We start from the raw sequence: 17636 nt of genomic DNA on the forward strand, positions 1-17636 counted from the left end.
TTCTGCATAGGATGAATTGGCTGTGGTGTCTCTAAATGCAATTTAAATAATGTTTGGACTGAAGATGGTTTCTTTTCTTGGGTAATATCTCTGCAGCAAATAGGAACATTCCTCACATGTCCAAGAACCTCCTGTGTTCAAAATTGTATAACCTAAAGTTTTGTAAAGAATAACCACAATCTGCCATATCCTGAACCTATTCTGCACTTACATAACAGTTCCCAAGCAAGATACCACACTGAACTAGACAAGAAATTTAAAGAAGGGCATACCGGTTTGTATGTGCCGTTAGTCTCTAAGACACAAACAGAAAGACTGAACAACTAGGTTAGGACTATAAATTTGGCCTTCACTATTGTCCTAATCACTGTCATCAACATTCAAAAATATCTGTGAAATATATACATGTATGTATATAGGGTGTATGTATACTGTAGAACCCAAATGAGGAACCAAAATATCTGTCAGTATAACTCTTTTTTTTTTTTTTTTTTTTGAGTCAGAGTCTGGCTCTGTCGCCCAGGCTGGAGTGCAGTGGCGCAATCTCGGCTCACTGCAAGCTCCGCCTCCCGGGTTCACGCCATTCTCCTGCCTCAGCCTCTCCGAGTAGCTGGGACTACAGGTGCCCGCCACTACGCCCGGCTAATTTTTTTGTATTTTTGGTAGAGACGGGGTTTCACAGTGGTCTCGATCTCCTGACCTCGTGATCTGCCCGCCTCGGCCTCCCAAAGTGCTGGGATTACAAGCGTGAGCCACCGCGCCCGGCCAACTCATTATTTTTTATAATGATTTGGATCGTAGATATATTTTGAAAAAAACCAATCTTTTCAAAGTTAAGTTGTGTTTTGTTTAAAATGTGTTTTAAAACTATGCTGAGAAAAAAAATTTTGATAAAATCAGGAACACAGCCGGGTGCAGTGGCTCATGCCTATAATCCCAGCACTTTGGGAGGCCAAGGCGGGTGGATCACTTGAGGTAAGGAGTTCGAGACCAGCCTGGCCAACGTGGAGAAAACCCATCTCTACTAAAATTACAAAAATTAGCTGGGTGTGGTGGCATCTGCCTATAGCCCCAGCTACTCGGGAGGCTGAGGCATGAGAATCACTTGAACCCAGGAGGTGGAGGTTGCAGTGAGCCAGGATCGCACCATTGCACTCCAGCCTGAGTGACAGAGGGAGACCCTGTCTCAAAAAAAAAAAAAAATCAGAAACACTAGTTTGAGAGTTTGTTTATTAATTGCATGCCTACTGTGTTCCAAGAACTGTATTACATGCTGGGAATATAAGATAAAATATGCCATCCTTATTTTTTAAGAGTTCCAAGATTAGACACACTGTCTCTCTCATTCTCTGTCTCTCTCACATACACACACATCCTGCACAGGCTAGTGAGTCCTAACTCACAAGTATAAATGAGCAATTCATTGGACACATGAAGGAGGAGGAAGAAGAGCACACAAACCACAGTGATTAGGAAGACATATCAGAGTTGTCTAGAGTCACCAAAGTATAAAAATGATGTAACTAAATCCTAATCAGAGGATGGGCCAGAAAGCCAAAGAACATACGTAGTGCATCAGCCAAAATGGTGGAGAGAGCCTTGGAAATTTACAAGGCCAGAACCCTCATGTTAGGGTTTAGGCATGAAGAGGTTAAGTGACTCATTAAGGTTAATAGGAGTTAGAAATTTGGAGCATATAGATGAGGTTAATTTAAACACATACACAAGTGCATTTAATTAAGTTTATAAGAACCTTCACATTGATGAGGATATTTTGTAAACAGATCTATCCCAGTACAGAGGAATCAAAGGCAAAAGAGAAGGCCTCATAATCTTTTGCAACTAAAGAGACCTTGAGTCTAAAAGTATCAAAATCAAGGGCTGAGATTTGGCTCTGAGTCCTCTATGTCTATGATGAGTTCAAGGTTTCTGCTGTCCTCATAGAGAAAACTAAGAGTAATGATTAATGGCAATGACATCTAACCAAGAAATTGTATGTATATCATTGGACCTTGCTTCAAATTACATAATCCCCTATATATATATGTGTGTGTATGTATATTACTGAAGGTTAGCAATTCGTAGTTAGGTGGTTTTTTATATTGTTTAATTATGCAATTATGTTCATTCATAATTGGTGTTAGATTTTTTTTAAAAGAGTTTATTTTATAACAAAATTAATCAATTGAATAATAATTCCCTCTCTATTGGCTGCCCTTGGAGGAAGTTCAGATTATTGACTCAAGTAGCCAATGTTATACACTATTGTTTCCCTGGTGATAGCTATTTGAGATGCAGAGATAATATCGAAGATAAAATAACATGTCCTGTGAAAGTCTAGGCCAAGGATACAAGAAGTTTCTCATACAAATCTGGATTTATGGCTTCTTTTAAAGAGGTGAAAGCTTTAACAAGGCCAGGTCCACATTTCCGAATGATAACAACTGGCAAAAGCCAAGTTGCAGCTGCCCGTTCTGACGGTATGAGAACTCCAGTTCACCTCCATTCTCACAAGCCAAGATGAATATTTCTGACCTAGCCCTGTAGACATTTGAGTTTATGATCCCTGTTATAGTCTTATAGACTTAAATCCAGAGTTCCGACAAGCATCACAGATGTTTAATGTTCTCATTCTTTAGAGAAAGGATTTATTTTTATTACATTGGAATAAACTCCACTGCCTTTTTGAAATGTTTTAGTCCTTTGAATTTTAGCCAGAAATTGGAATGCTGACAGTCCTCATTTGTATTAGTGAACTACCTTGTTCTGTCAATTTTACTTTATTGCAGAAAATGGATTTGAGAATCTCTAGACTCTAAATTCTAATTCCTAATAATAAATCCATAGCTTTCTGCTCTACCTTTTCTAGCATAATCAAGAAGCAAAGTTAGTATTGGTTTATTGAAGAGTTTGAAGAACAGCTACTTAGAAATGATAATAAACACTTATGTATCTAGTTTATCACCAAAGCAAGACATCCCACGACATTCAGTAATTAATAGTATGACCTATATATTATTGGGAAAATTAATGGAGTATATATTTCAAGTAAAATCCATTTGGTAAATGAAAAATGTTTTAGTTCCACACCATTATCTTCAAAAAAAGGTAAACCAAAATGAATGAATTGATTCAGTCAGAAAGAGGAATAAGAATCACATAGTTAAGTATGAAGGTTGTTAGAGTCATTTTCACCACATCAGAACTCTGAAGGCCTCTAGGAATCATGTGGGTAGAGGCCTTCAGGATCAGGAACTTCAGACTCTCCATCATTTGTTTTGGTTTTTTTCCTGCTTTAATTTCAGAAAATAAAACAAAACAAAAATCTTTGCAAATTCTAGCTTAAAGGTTAAGAAACTTTGCTTATTTCTCCTAATTTGGGTATTTTCCCACCTTCCTGAGATGTGCTGTAAGATATCAAAAGCACAAATATATCATCAAGTAATTTTTATGTGGAAATACTTAAGGCAAATCAAGAAAAAACATGTCAAATTCAAGAAGCTTTGGAATTCTTGAATATGCCCCTATGAAAGCATTGCAAAATGTTAGTGTTTCTCTTTTGAGACAATTCCACAGCATTTTGATGCCTGACCCAGACACACCTCCTACGTAAGTTTCCCTCTCTGGTCAGTGTCATCTCTGTTCAACAGACAGGAACTCCAAAGTTCACTCAAGCATTTTAATGATCTCAAGTTGGGTAGCAAGAGCCTGGGGGCTTTTTCTGAGTCATATGGAAACTGCTGCAGGGTGCAATCAGAACCTTACAGAATTATCAAGTGTGAAATGAAGGCAACACCAAAGGAAAGAAATTCTCACTATTTTCCAAGGTAGTGACCTTTTATCTTCTCCACTTCAAAACTTCATTTTGTGACTACGATGCCTATCAATTACAGAGGTCATTTAAACTCTCAAGAGAAAGAAAGAATTCCACCTTGCTAAGCAATCCCTGAGCCCAAAGCTTTGATCACACTTCAAAAGAGAACATCTCACACCAAGATCACCCTCTCTTTTATTGGAGGGACAGGACTGATCTGCCAATGAGAACAACTGCATGACTCCAGAGCATCTCAGAGGGTCAGTCTTCCAGGTAGCTAGTTTCTTCTCCCTCTTTCCCTTCATCTGGAATATGAAAGAGTGAATCAGAAAACAATCTCACTCCACACTAATAAAGGAGTAAGTTGAAATAAGGCCTCTAAATGGAAAGGAGACACTAACGAAACACACCCTCCCAAAACCAAAAGGATAAAACCATTTAGAAAGGTAGGTAAAGGGTTTCAGCAGCAGTCAAGGAGGCTGGGAACAACCAACAATGTATGTATCCCTCAACAGTCATGAACCTAAGACTCTTAGTAATTACTCAATCACGAGGGAGTAAGCGTAGTACATTGGCAAGACTCCAAGCTTTAGAGTCTGAAAGACCTAAGTTTAGATACTGGCTCTGTTGCAGATGGCTTTGTGCTTTGAGTTACTTTATTTCTTTGCATTTCAGATTTCTCATCTCTACATTCCTTCTATAATATCTGTCTTAAAAGATTGTTGTAAGGGTTGAATGAGATAATACACCTAAAAATGCCAGACACATTCATTGCCTAATGGATGGTAACTATAGTCATGATTACTTGTAGCGTTAAATAGGTGAGATCTATCAGCTCTCTTGCTCTTTCTTTGTTGCCCGTATAGAATGGCATAAAGTTATAGTACTCCCTTTGGGTTTCCTTTTCCATCAAAGTCAAGCTCTGTCATATCCTGTGGCTGAGGCAGGAACAAAAGAGGTAAATATGTAAGAGTCAGAGCAGGAAGTTTGGGGCAATCTAAAAAGTGCACCTCTCCAACTGGGTGAAGTGAGTACCTGGAACATGGACCTAACTATATGTGTAAGAAGATGGAATTTTTCTCTAAAAGAAATGTCATTTGTCCTGAGATATAAAATGAAGCAGACTTTAGATGAAGGAAACAGAATGATTTCCTGGACTCTCAGGATCCGAACTTGGAGCTTAGGGGAGAGGCTGGTTCCAGGCAGTGCAGGAACCACTTAGGAACTAACTTGTTTGAGGTGAGACATCCACGTCTGCTGGAAAATGTGCCTAGATGTGCATATGTGCATGCGCATGAACTCATGAGCAGGGCCCCGCTGGGTAGTGACAGGAGTCCGACCCACACTGGTGTGCAGGGGCAGCAGCAGAGGCTGACACAGAGAGCAGGACTTTCTCTTCCAGCTTTTCTTCCAGGGCTGGCAGCAGCAGCCCCAGGTCCCCAAGACATCTTAGCTCAGTGGACGAGACCTCCCCAGGATCCCAGATTTCTAGATATCAGCAGCGGCACACCACCTACTCAGCTCCAGGAAACTACCTCTGTACTGCCAGCAGACAAAGGCAGCACCAGCATGCCAGGTTGCCAGTGTTTCAATAGTGACACCATGTGGCAGTGACAATCAGACTTCCCACTTGCCTAAGCCAATTTCTGGTTTTCTTTCCTTGACCTGAATCTTTGGATTGAGTAAGAGCTTTTTCATTATCATGGGACCAGATACCGATGAGGTAAGAGAAACTTGTCACAATAGGAGAGATGGTGAGTCGATTGTTTAATCTGAATGTAAAACATGACAATGTGTGTGCTGCAAACTGGAGAGGTGATGAGGGAATCACAGTGCCGGAGAACAATACCTGGAAAGCATGGTAACAGAGGACAGGCCGTCCTCTCCCTAAGCACAAAGAAGTGTGGGAAGCAATAATAGGAGCACCATGCCAGTCAGCAGAGGAGGACAAGAGAAACCCTAAGAGCAGACCCAACAGAGTGGCTTTGGCAGGCAGACCAGCAGTCAGCCTCAGAGAGCGCTGGTAGAAAGTGATAGCCCCCACTTCACAGGACTGAAGCTCAAGAACAGACTTCAGTGCTGGGTGGGGTGGAAGAGAAATGATAACAGAGAAAAACAAGCCCAAGTCATTGAGGGCTGGGGACAGGTTAAGCTATGAAGACAAGGACCTCAGACACAGGATCTGGATCAGGAACACACTTATTAGAACACAGCCAGGCCCTGGTCTCAGGAGTAGAAAATAAGGTACGTTCATTCATCTACTCAGCAAATACGTAGAGTCCTACTATATTCCAGGTACTATTCTAGGCAGTACTCTTTAGGAGCATCCAAAAATCCCTGCTCCCAAAGAGTCTGCATCCTATCAGGGGAGATGGACAACAGATTAAATAAGAAAATGTACAGCAGATGGTGATTCATGCAATGGAGAATAGGGAAGAGAGAGATAGAACATGATGGGGGACAGGGTATATGTTAAATAGGATGGCCAGGGAAGGCCTAAGAAGGTGTCATGTCAGCAAAGACACAGAGGAGGTGAGGAAGTGAGCGGCATGGCCATGTGGGTACAAGAAGGATAGAGGGAGCAAGAGAACAGAGGCAAGAGCAAAGCAGGCCTGCTTGCAAAAAGGCCAGTGTGGCTGGAGTGGATGGAATGAGCAGGTGAAGAGTCGAGGAGGCCCGAGAATTGTGGGGTCAAATTGTGTGGGGCCTGTGGATCACATGAAGCACTTCATTCTGAGTGAGATGGAGGCCTTTGGAGGGCTTTGGACAGAGAAGTTGAGACAAGGCAGTCAGGCATGAGGGCAGCAGGGGCAGGCTGGTCAGAAGGCTGTGAGAGCAGCCCAGGCTGGAGGCGAAGGTGACTAGAGCCAGTGTGCTTGCCGTGACAGTGGTGAGATGTGGCTGGATTCTGGATGTATTCTGAGGATGGAGCCAACACAGTTTCCTGACAGGCTGGTTGTGGAATATGAGAGGAAGGGAACAGACACATGCATGGCCCCCAAGTTTTCTGGCCTGAGACACTACCCACTACCTAGATCTTTTTTTTTTTTTTTTCTGCAGACAAGTCTCGCTCTGTCGCCCAGGCTGGAGTGCAGTGGCGCAATCTTAGCTCACTGCAAGCTCTGCCTCCTAGGTTCACACCATTCTCCTGCCTCAGCCTCCCAAGTAGCTGGGACTACAGGCGCCTGCCACCACGCCCGGCTGACACTACCTAGATCTTGAGCAGGTCGGGCTAGCCCGGGCAGCAATATTACACTGTTCTGATTCTCCTGAGTCCCTTAAACCCCCCAAACCCACCAAGATGCTAGATGCCTACAAGCAGGGAGTTACATTTGGTTACAAGCCATGAAGGTGAAAAGGATAAGAAAAGTCAAATCATCGTAAAACCTCTATTTCAGATCCCGTAAGGCCGATGGACTTCTGTCCCCTTGGTCACAGCTGCTACATGAGGTGGCACTAATGTCCCCTGAGACCAGCAACACATAGGCAGTCAGATTATATTGTTCTGCTTTTCTCTGACCGGTCACCAGAAGAGCAAATAGAAAAGTTCTAGACACATGGTCCTGAAGCATGCTTTGTGAGAGGGCATGAACACATGGCAAGCACAAACTTTCGTCATGCATATTCTCCAGTGAGCTATAAGTCAGCAATCTTAGGCTGTCACCAAATCGATCCCTTTCATAACTAATCATGTTTTGCTAACCTTCAGACACACGTAAGTAACTGACCAATTCCACTTACCTCAGGCATTTGTGTGTGGCTCACTGAGAACCTTTGTCCTAACCCCCCGCAACTGTCAAGCCATTTTGAGAGTGTTGATCTTGCAGGGCTTTTCTCCACCTCCAGCCACCCTCCTACTCCTCATTCCTCCCATCTCTGCTTTCCCTGAACTGAACTGACTAGTACAATCCACATGTCTGGTACAAACTTAGCCTCTTTTTCACAGCCCCATTGCTTACTTCTTTCTTGCTTTTTAAGGCCCATTACCATCTTCATCCCTGCTTCCTACTGGTATTTCCATTCATGAATGTCCTCTTCAAAATAGCCCAACAGCATAACTCCCGTATGGTGTCATTGTAGGGGACATCCCACCAGTTTTCAGAATAGAGCAACTCTCTTAACAACTCTTCTTCCATTATCCCAACACACACACACACACACACACACACACTTCATATGTCCTTCACGTCTGTTACTTTGTGACATCAGAGCTCCCACTTACCAATTCAGTTTGAAAGCTACATTATAGCCACAATTCCCTCATAGGAATGGTCACCTCTGAGAAATTTAAGATTCTCCTTGTTGCGTCTTTGCAGAGGTTGAAAAGGTGAATCAATCCATGAAAACGCTTTGCTCTTGAGCTCTCTGGGGACATTCTTGCAAATATACTGGTGCTCTCTGTGCTTTGGCGTATGCTAAGTAGTCACCCTTTTATCTCCAGAAGTTTATTTTTAATGAAATGCTGACATTTTAGCATTTCCTTGCATATCTGCATTCTAGGGTATCTGTCAATAGTGACAGGACTCAAGAAAGCATGAAAAATAATCCACTCATTATCAGTCCTGTCTTGAATTTAACTACGATTGTTATACCCTTGAAACGGATTTTAGTTGGTAATGGAAAATCAGTACAAATAATAAAAGATGGTTTAATCTCCTTAGGTATGTTGTAACTCACGTCATTGCACACATATTCATTGCCCTACAAACATACTCAGAGAATGATGTTCTAGAAAGAAATGCAATGCATAAAGAAAATAATATCAAGGTGCAGATAAAGGACAGTAATTCTTCTGGCAAAAACAAAATGTTCTTTCGGGGCATATGTGCCAGTCACGCCTATGTGGTAAAGTAAAATTTGGGCAATTTTTCTTATTAAATTGTTCACCCAACAACCATATCTGTCTCAAATGATGAAAGGAGTCAACACTGTGAGTCAGGCTGCCTTTTGAAGCATGGTTCCTGACCCTTTCCAGTGTTGGCAGTCTTGTAGCAGTGATCTTTGACAGACATCAGATTTCATACAACTTTCTTCTCCACCCTAACAAAATGTGCTTCTCTGCTGTACTGACCCAGGAAGAGAAAGCTTGGGTACAGGCACCAGTCCTGGGTTCTAGAAAATTCAGTAGCCGTTATCACTTTAGGATAGAATACATATTTTTTCTGGTAGCACCAAAATTTGCTATGGAACAAAATACTTCATATTCATATTTTGCATGCTTTTCACATTTTGCTATTGGCCTAAGATGGCTTCAGAGAATTGTCAAAAGATAGCCTCAAGACAAGTGAAATAAGCCAGATACCAAAGGTCAAATACTGTATGACTCCACAAACATGACATATCTAGAATAGGCAAATTCATAAAGACAGATTGTAGAATGAAGGTTACAAGGAGCTGGAGGGAGCAAGAAATGGGGAGTTATTATTTAACCTTCACAGTTTCTGTTTGGAATGATGAAAAATTTTGGAAATAGAGGTGATGGTTGCATGACATTTTAAATGTAATTAATGTCACTGAATTTTACACATAAAAGTGTTTAAAATGGCTAATTCTATGCTATATGTAGTTACCATAATTTGTTTTAATTTTGAAAAGATAGCCTGAAGAAACTGAGGCGGAATTTTCCCCTCCACTTTAATAAACAAGGGTTTTCTCTACAGCCACCCCTAAAACTAAATTAGTAGAGTTTGTATTATTGCACAGAAAAGATTCATATCCCCATGCCAGCAAATGATAGAGGTATTTGTGCTCCTCTTTATAGGTTGGAAGCAAAAATGGTTCAGAAATTTCCTCCGGATACAAAATTTATATATACATACATAAATTATTTATCACCGCAAGCTTATAATGGAAAAACATCATGTATTTGGTTCACCCATCGCCATCTGTGCTCCCTCTCCCTAGAGGGAGCTTCTTTTAAATGAGTCTCTGGTAGTTACCTACGAAGCCCTACATAGTATGCTTAAACCACTATTTCATGCTGTATCATCTCTACCGATTATTTGTAACTTCCTGCTGTAAGAGATAAATGATAGCTCACTTGTACCACCTCCTACAACCTCTACCCTTTCCCTCCCAATATAGTTGCATCACTGTTCTCAGTTCCTCCCACTGATTGCCTCTACAACCTCAGACTTAAATCTCCATTTATTACTCAAACAGACAATCTCTTTCGGCTCCCTATTTTGGAGCTGGAAATATTAGTGATTCTCTCTTCCTCTCGCCTTCCACTCTCTTTTACCTCCGAACATCTGTCAACTCTAGTTTCACTTGTATGTGGTCCAAGCTAAAAGTAGTTATGATGATAAAATCTATGTTTTTTTAACAGGATTATTGCAAAAGTTGAATACCAGTAAACAGTGTTTGCATTATAGTAATCAGGTAAGTATTGTTATCTTTAGGAACACTGGGCATGCTGGAAGTATTCTTCCTTCTCTCAGATCTTAATGCCATAGCCATTTTGACACTTGGAGAATAATCCTGAGATTTAGTTCAAAAAGATTCTTCTGCTTCATACTCATCAGTTGCTAAATTCACATTTAGTTTGCTGCAGATATGGATCATATCTGTCTTATATATTATGTTGGGGCAAAAGTAATTGCCATTACTTTTAGTTTGCAGTTAAAAGTAATGGCAAAAATCTGCCAGGCACGGTAGCTGACACCTGTAATCCCAGCACTTTCGAGGGAAAGGTGGATGAATCACAAGGTCAGGAGTTCAAGACCAGCTTGGCCAACATGGTGAAACCCCCGTCTCTACTAAAAGCAAAAAAATCAGCTGGGCATGGTGGCTACTTGGGAGCCTGAGGCAGGAAAATTGTTGGAACCCAGGAGGCAGAGGTTACAGTGAGCTAAGATCACACCACTGCACTCCAGCCTTGGTGACAGAGCAAGACTCTGTCTCAAAAGAAAAAAAAATAGTAATGGCAAAAACCACAATTACTTTTACACCAACCTAATAGATTGGTTGGTTGGTTGGTTGGTTGGTTGGTTGGTTGATTGGCTGGTTGGCTGATTTTTATTGAAGTTCCTAACAGCCTTACCTTTTCTTCTTGATTTTTGTGCCTTAGTCAGTTCCCAAGGTTTCTCAAACTCACCGTATTATCTATTCCATCATACACGCTTTATTCCAATGACCTACCTTGCGGTGCCCTCCATATTTCTGTTCTATATGGACTCAGCCTGCTTCACAAATGCCTTTTCACTGAACTCCTCTGTTAGATCTATCATTTGTTTGTTTGAAGTTTCCACCTATTCTCACAATTTGCTCTAAATCCTCTAGGGTTATTCATTTCTGGTTTTATTTTTCTTTTGGTGGGTGGTAAGAAGAGATCTTTTATGTTTTTATATTTCCTAAATATCTTGGGATTCTTAGTGGTCTATTTATATCTGTTTCAATAAAAATTGTTCCTGATAAAAAAACTTACAACAAATCAGGTATAAAAGGAACATATCTCAACATTATAAAGGCCATATAGGACAAGCCCACAGCTAATATTGTACTCAATGGTGAAAAGCTGAAAGCTTTTCCTTTTATGTTATGAACAAGACATGGATGTCCACTCTTACCACTTTTATTTACTATAGTACTGAAAATCCTAACCAGGGCAATTGAGCAAGAAAAATAAAAAATATCCAAATCAGAAAAAGAGAAGCAAAATTTTATCTGTTTGCAGATGACAAAGCTTTATATATAGAAAACTCTAAAGCCTACACCAAAAAATTGTTAGAACTAAAAAACAAATTTACTAAAGTCACAAGATAAAAAATCAGCATACAAAAAACAGTTGTAGTCCTATTCGCTAACAATGAACTATCCAAAAACATCAAGAAAACAATCACATTTATAATAACATCCAAAAAGATAAAATATGTGAAAATATATTTAGCCAAGGAGGTAAAAGAGCTATACACTAATAGCTATAAAACATTGATGAAAGAAATTGAAAATTACACAAATAAATGGAAAGATATTCCATGTTTATGAATTAAAGAAATTAATATTGTAGAAATATCTATACTACCCAAAGCAATCTACAGATTCAATGCAATCCTTATCAAAATACCAATGACATCTTTCATAGAAATAGAAAGAATAATCCTAAAATTTATACAGAACCACAAAAGACCCTGAATAGTCAAATCAACCTCAAGGGAAAAGAACAAAGCTGGAGAAATCACACTACTTTATTATAAATTATATTATAAAGTTACAGTAATCAAACAGTATGGTACTGGCATAAAAAGCAGATAGACCAATAGAACAGAATAGAAAGCCCAGGAATAAATCTACATATCTACATTAAATTGATATTTGACAAAGGTGTCAAGAACACACAATGGGGAAAAGATAGTCTTTAATAAATGATTTTGGAAAAACTGCACATCCACATGCAGAAGAATAAAATTGGACTCTTATATCACACCATATATAAATATCAACCCAAAATGAATTAAAGACTTAAATGTTAGGCCTGGACCTGTAAAACTACTGGAAGAAAACAGAGGGGAAAGTCTCTATAGCATTGGTCTGGGCAGTGATTTTTTGGCTATGACCTCAAAGGCACAAGTAACAAAAGCAAAAATAGAAAAATGGGATTGCATTAAACTAAAAATCTTCTGTAAAGAAAACAATCAAGAGTAAAAAGACAACCTATAGAATGGGAGAAAATATTTGCAAACCATACATCTGGTAGGGGCTTAATATCCAAAATATGTAAAGAACTGCTGCAACTTAATAGTAGGAAAACAAATTTTAAAGTGGGCAAAGGAACTGAATAGACGTTTCCTCACATAAAACATACAAATGGCCAACAGGTATATGAAGAAATGTCCAACATTACTAATCATCAGAAAAATTCAAATAAAAACTATGGTGAGATATCGTCTCACATGTGTTAGAATGGCTATCACACACACACACACACACAAAGATATAGCAAGTGTTGGTGAGGATGTGGAGAAAAGGGAACTCTTCTTCACTGATGATGAAGTTAGTAGAGCCATTATAGAAAATAATACAGAGTTCCCTCAAAAAAATTATGAATAGAGCTACCATATAATCCAGCAATCCCATTACTGGGTATATATTCAAAAATGAGGAAATCAATGTGTCAAAGAAATACCTGCATTCCTGTGTTTATTGCAGCATTGGAATCAATCTAAGTGTGAAAGATATGGAATCAATCCAAACGTCCATCAATAAATGAATGGATTTTTTTAAATCTGGTATGAGATGTGTGTGTGTGTTTGTGTGTGTACATACTCACAGACACACACAAAGTGAAATATTGTTTTTTCTTAAAGAAGAAGGCAATCTTGTCACTTACAACATGGATGAAGCTGGAGGATATTATGCTAAGTGAAATAATCTGGGCACAGAAAGACAAATACTGTATGATCTCACTTATATGTAGAGTGTAAAAATTTTGAACTCACAGAAGCAAGAGTAGAATGGTAGTTACCAGGGGCTGAAGCATGCAGCAGATGGAGAGATATTGATCAAAGAGTACAAAGTTCCAGTTAGACAGGATGAATAAATTCTGGGGATCTATTGTATGGCATGGAATGGTTAATAGTAATAGTATGGTTAATAGTAATAGTATGGTTAATAGTAATGTATTATACACTCGAAAATTGCTCTAGAATTAAATTTTAAATGTTCTTGCTATAAAAGAAAAACTATGTGAGGTGATGGATATGTTAGCTTGGTTGTGGTAATCATTTTACAGTTGTCTAAGGCAGTAACTAATCAATAAGCCCACTAACCCAAAGGGGCACTATATTACTAGGTAAATAAATAAGCACTGTACATTGGAAAATGATGTAGCTATTTTTACTTTGTGAACCTGAGAAACAGCCAAAAATCAGTAGTTAAAAAGATCACTAGGTGCCCAAATGCCATTCTTGGCAAGCACTAAAAGCAGGAAACATATTTGTACATTACAGTACTAAATTCGCTTAATAGAGAAAGAATCATCCCCACATTTCACATAACCAGAATCCAGAAATTGGTATTGAAGTTTGGATATTGATGGATTTTCATAATTAATTCTGCATGTGAAGTACAATATGGGACTCCCACATCCTTTTCCCCTATTTCTCTGAGTTACCATCTGATTGGCTCCTGAATTGGCCACCTGGCTCCTGAATCGGCCACCTGGAGCACAGCACTAAGCTGTGAGTCACCTGCAAGGGTTCGTTGGGCTGGAAAAAACTAGTCCCACAACATCCTCTGAGGACACTGGAAGGTGAACTTGTTGCTTCTAATTGAAGGTGGGTCTGGAGACCCCATTGTTGCATAACAAACTGTGGCATAGTATCCACTGTATCCACATAAAGATTTTCTTAGGTTCTTTTAGATGTAAGAAATAAAGACTCAATCATTACTTCAAGCAATTGGGAGTGGGAATGGGATGGGGCATCAGTACATGGAGAATAATTCCTATAAGAGCTTGTAAGTTCAGGAAATTATAAACAGCTAAACCTCAGAGAGAACAAAAACTGAAGCGTCTAGAAACTTCTGATGCAGGGTTATTTAACCTTTATTCTAATACAACTAGAAGAAGAAAGTCCTTTCTGGAGAGCCCCTTCCTCAAAGCAGGTCTCAAAGAATTCCTACAGATAAGATTCCAAGAACTAAACTTGAAGTAAAAAAAAAAAAAAAAAAAAATTACAAAACATGAGAAACAAAGCATCATTAGTGATTTTAGCAAAAAACAGAGCAACTGGAACTTTCATACATTGCTGGCTGGAATCTGACAATGGTACAATTACTCTGGAGAACTGTGAGATCCTTTTTTTTTTTTTTTTTTTTTAATTTTTTTGGGTTTTTTTTTTTTTTTAATTTTTTTGAGACAGAGTCTCGCTGTGTCACCAGGCTGGAGTGCAGTGGCGCGATCTCGGCTCACTGCAAGCTCCGCCTCCCGGGTTCACGCCATTCTCCTGCCTCAGTCTCTCCGAGTAGCTGGGACTACAGGCGCCCGCCACCACGCCCGGCTAATTTTTTGTATTTTTAGTAGAGACGGGGTTTCACCGTGTTAGCCAGGATGGTCTCGATCTCCTGACCTCGTGATTCACCCGCCTCGGCCTCCCAAAGTGCTGGGATTACAGGCGTGAGCCCCCGCTCCCAGCCGATCCTTTCTTATAAAACTAAATGTACATTTACTATACATCCTGGCAAGTCCATTCTCAGGATTTACCCAAGAAAAAAGAAAACACATGTTCACCAAAGACTTAAACTCAAATGTTCATTGTGACTTTATTCATTATAGCCCCAAACTGGAAAAATTCATATGTCCACTTAACAAGTGAACAGATAAACAAATTTGACATAACCATGCAATGGAATACTACTCAGCAATGAGCTAGGGATTAATTACTGATAAACACAATAACCTCACACTTAGTGAGAGAAGCCAGAAAAAAGAGTATATTCTGCATGATTCCATTTATATGAAATTCTGGAGCAGGCAAAACCAATTTAGAATGTCACAAATGAGAACAGAGGTTGCTTTGGGCGGTTGGGAAATTCACTGCAAAAAGACTAGAAATGTTTTAGTGTAATATAAATATTCTTTATCTAAATTATGGCGGTGATTACATGGGTATATTATTTGTCAAAATTTATCAAACTATATGCTATGATGATACTACGTCTATATAAGATGATGACAGCAAACATCATTTTATTGTATGTGAATATGCCACAATAACAGTATTTTTTAAAAAAAAGGTTAAAAACAAATTCTTAAAGGTAAGAAAAAATTAATTATTTTATCCTTTCTGAAATAAGTTATTGACGGGCTCTTCCTTCTCTTTCAGATTTATTACAGGTTGCACTATAGAGTTCAGGGGGTGAGAGGATTTGTTTTTGTTTTTTTAATTACCTTTTTTACTTCTTTAATATTTAATGTTGAGGTTAGTGGCCTTTGATGTAAATTATACTCCTGGAAGAAATAAATCATTGCCTCAATAAACTAGACATTAACCTTTTCACCCTTAATTTGTTCCCTAATAATTTCTGCCTTTAGCAGAGAAAAAAACAGCAAAATATAGATTATGAGAAGTGTCCCTCCAGCAAAAAGAAACCACGTATTTTCCAATCAAAAATATGTATCAGAGTCATTCAGACTGCAGCATGGATTTGAAAGGAGGTTGCATTTTTCCCCTTAGTATGTTAGATGCTGAATATTCTCAAAACACAACAGGTCTGCTATGACATTGATCAAACCACATGAAGAATTTTTTATTTCTATGAGTTGAAGTTGAATGTTTCATTATTTTTAGATAAATAAATATGTACAATATTTATACTTTCAGCAGTAAAAATTGTATCTTTTAAACAAAGGAATCCATTTCTATGCTATCTGAATTTTATACACTTTTCAGGTGTATATTTTTATAGGGGTCTAATTACCATTGTATTTATTTTATTTTAAGTGTTTTCATATTAATTTGTTCTTGGCAGCAGACAAGAGGCAAATACATTTTAATCATTAGTTCTTAATCACAAGTAACCTTAACTCAACCTCCCAGGGAAAGGGTACCTGCATTTTATAATTGGTCCTTTGTAGGACCAGTTTTTACAAATCTCTCCCATAACTGCAATTCTTAACCAGGTCTATCCTAACCTCAAAGCCTGTGCTCTTAACTTCTGTGCTACACCATCTCCAGAGATTGACAATCAAGCTCAGGACATAGGACCCGTTCACATGAAACAATCAATGTATACCCTGGCTTCACTACGCAGATTGGGCCCAATGGACTTCACTCTGCTTGACCTTCGGCCAAATCTCCCATGTTAATCTGTCACCCAAGGTCACTCCCTCCGTCTGTTTTTGCTCTGGCTTCCCGGCTGCTGAGTGGTGGCCGAAGAGAGCTAGAAACTGGGGAATTTGAGGGACACTGCAAATCCAAGCTCTCGTAGCTCAGCTAATCTTCACTGCTGTGTGGGGATTTCTTTACCCTTTTTACTATGGAATATTTAGTGGCTGTTCTGACTCTTTCTATTCCTTTAAGTTTCTAATACTAGACATTCTCTTTACAAAAAGAAGGAATTTTACAAAGAAGATAAATACAATTTATCATATTATTAACCTTTATCTCTAAGAATTTCTCTATTTCTTTTTCTTTTCCTACTCTCCCTCTCCTTGCTCAACTTTTTCATTGCTACTCTCTCTCTCTTGCTCTTTCTGTCTCTCCCTCTCCCTCTCTCTCACACACACATAACTTCAATATTTCGTTCTCGTGCTCTTTCTCTGCATATTTCCCTTTGACCCTCTCATTCAAGTGAGCAATTGCCTTTATTTCTCCATTAAATTCCTCCTGTGTATGGGCAACACTCCTCTCTCCATATCTTCAGCCGGGGTCCCTCAATCTCAGTTTCTTTATGTGTGGCTTCTGTCCTACCTCTCTATGCAAACTGCTTTCTTTGAGGTCTTGAGCAAAGTACTACTCACAAATCCAATGGCCTCTTGTTGGGCTACAGGCATTTCAGCCTCTCTCAAAACTGTGCACACTGCTGACCACTATTTCCTTCTTACACTTCTGCTTCCATAACATTATTCCCTTCTGGTTCTACTCCACCCTCTCTCGTCTCTTCTCTGTCCCCTATTATTGTCCCTAATCTTCCTTCCTGACACACAAGTACACATCCTCCCTTTCTGCTCCCTCTCTAACATATTCTCCCTCAATGATTTCATAAGCTTCCAAGTCATCTAAATAGTAAGAGAAACTCCATCAAACCCATAATGAACGTGTTAATGAATATCAGTAGGTACTGTACAGCAGGTAATCATTTAAAAGCTGTTCATTTTATACCT

This window comes from Hylobates moloch, unplaced genomic scaffold (genome assembly GCF_009828535.3).
Source record: "Hylobates moloch isolate HMO894 unplaced genomic scaffold, HMol_V3 SCAFFOLD_11, whole genome shotgun sequence".
In the NCBI taxonomy this organism is placed as follows: domain Eukaryota; kingdom Metazoa; phylum Chordata; class Mammalia; order Primates; family Hylobatidae; genus Hylobates; species Hylobates moloch.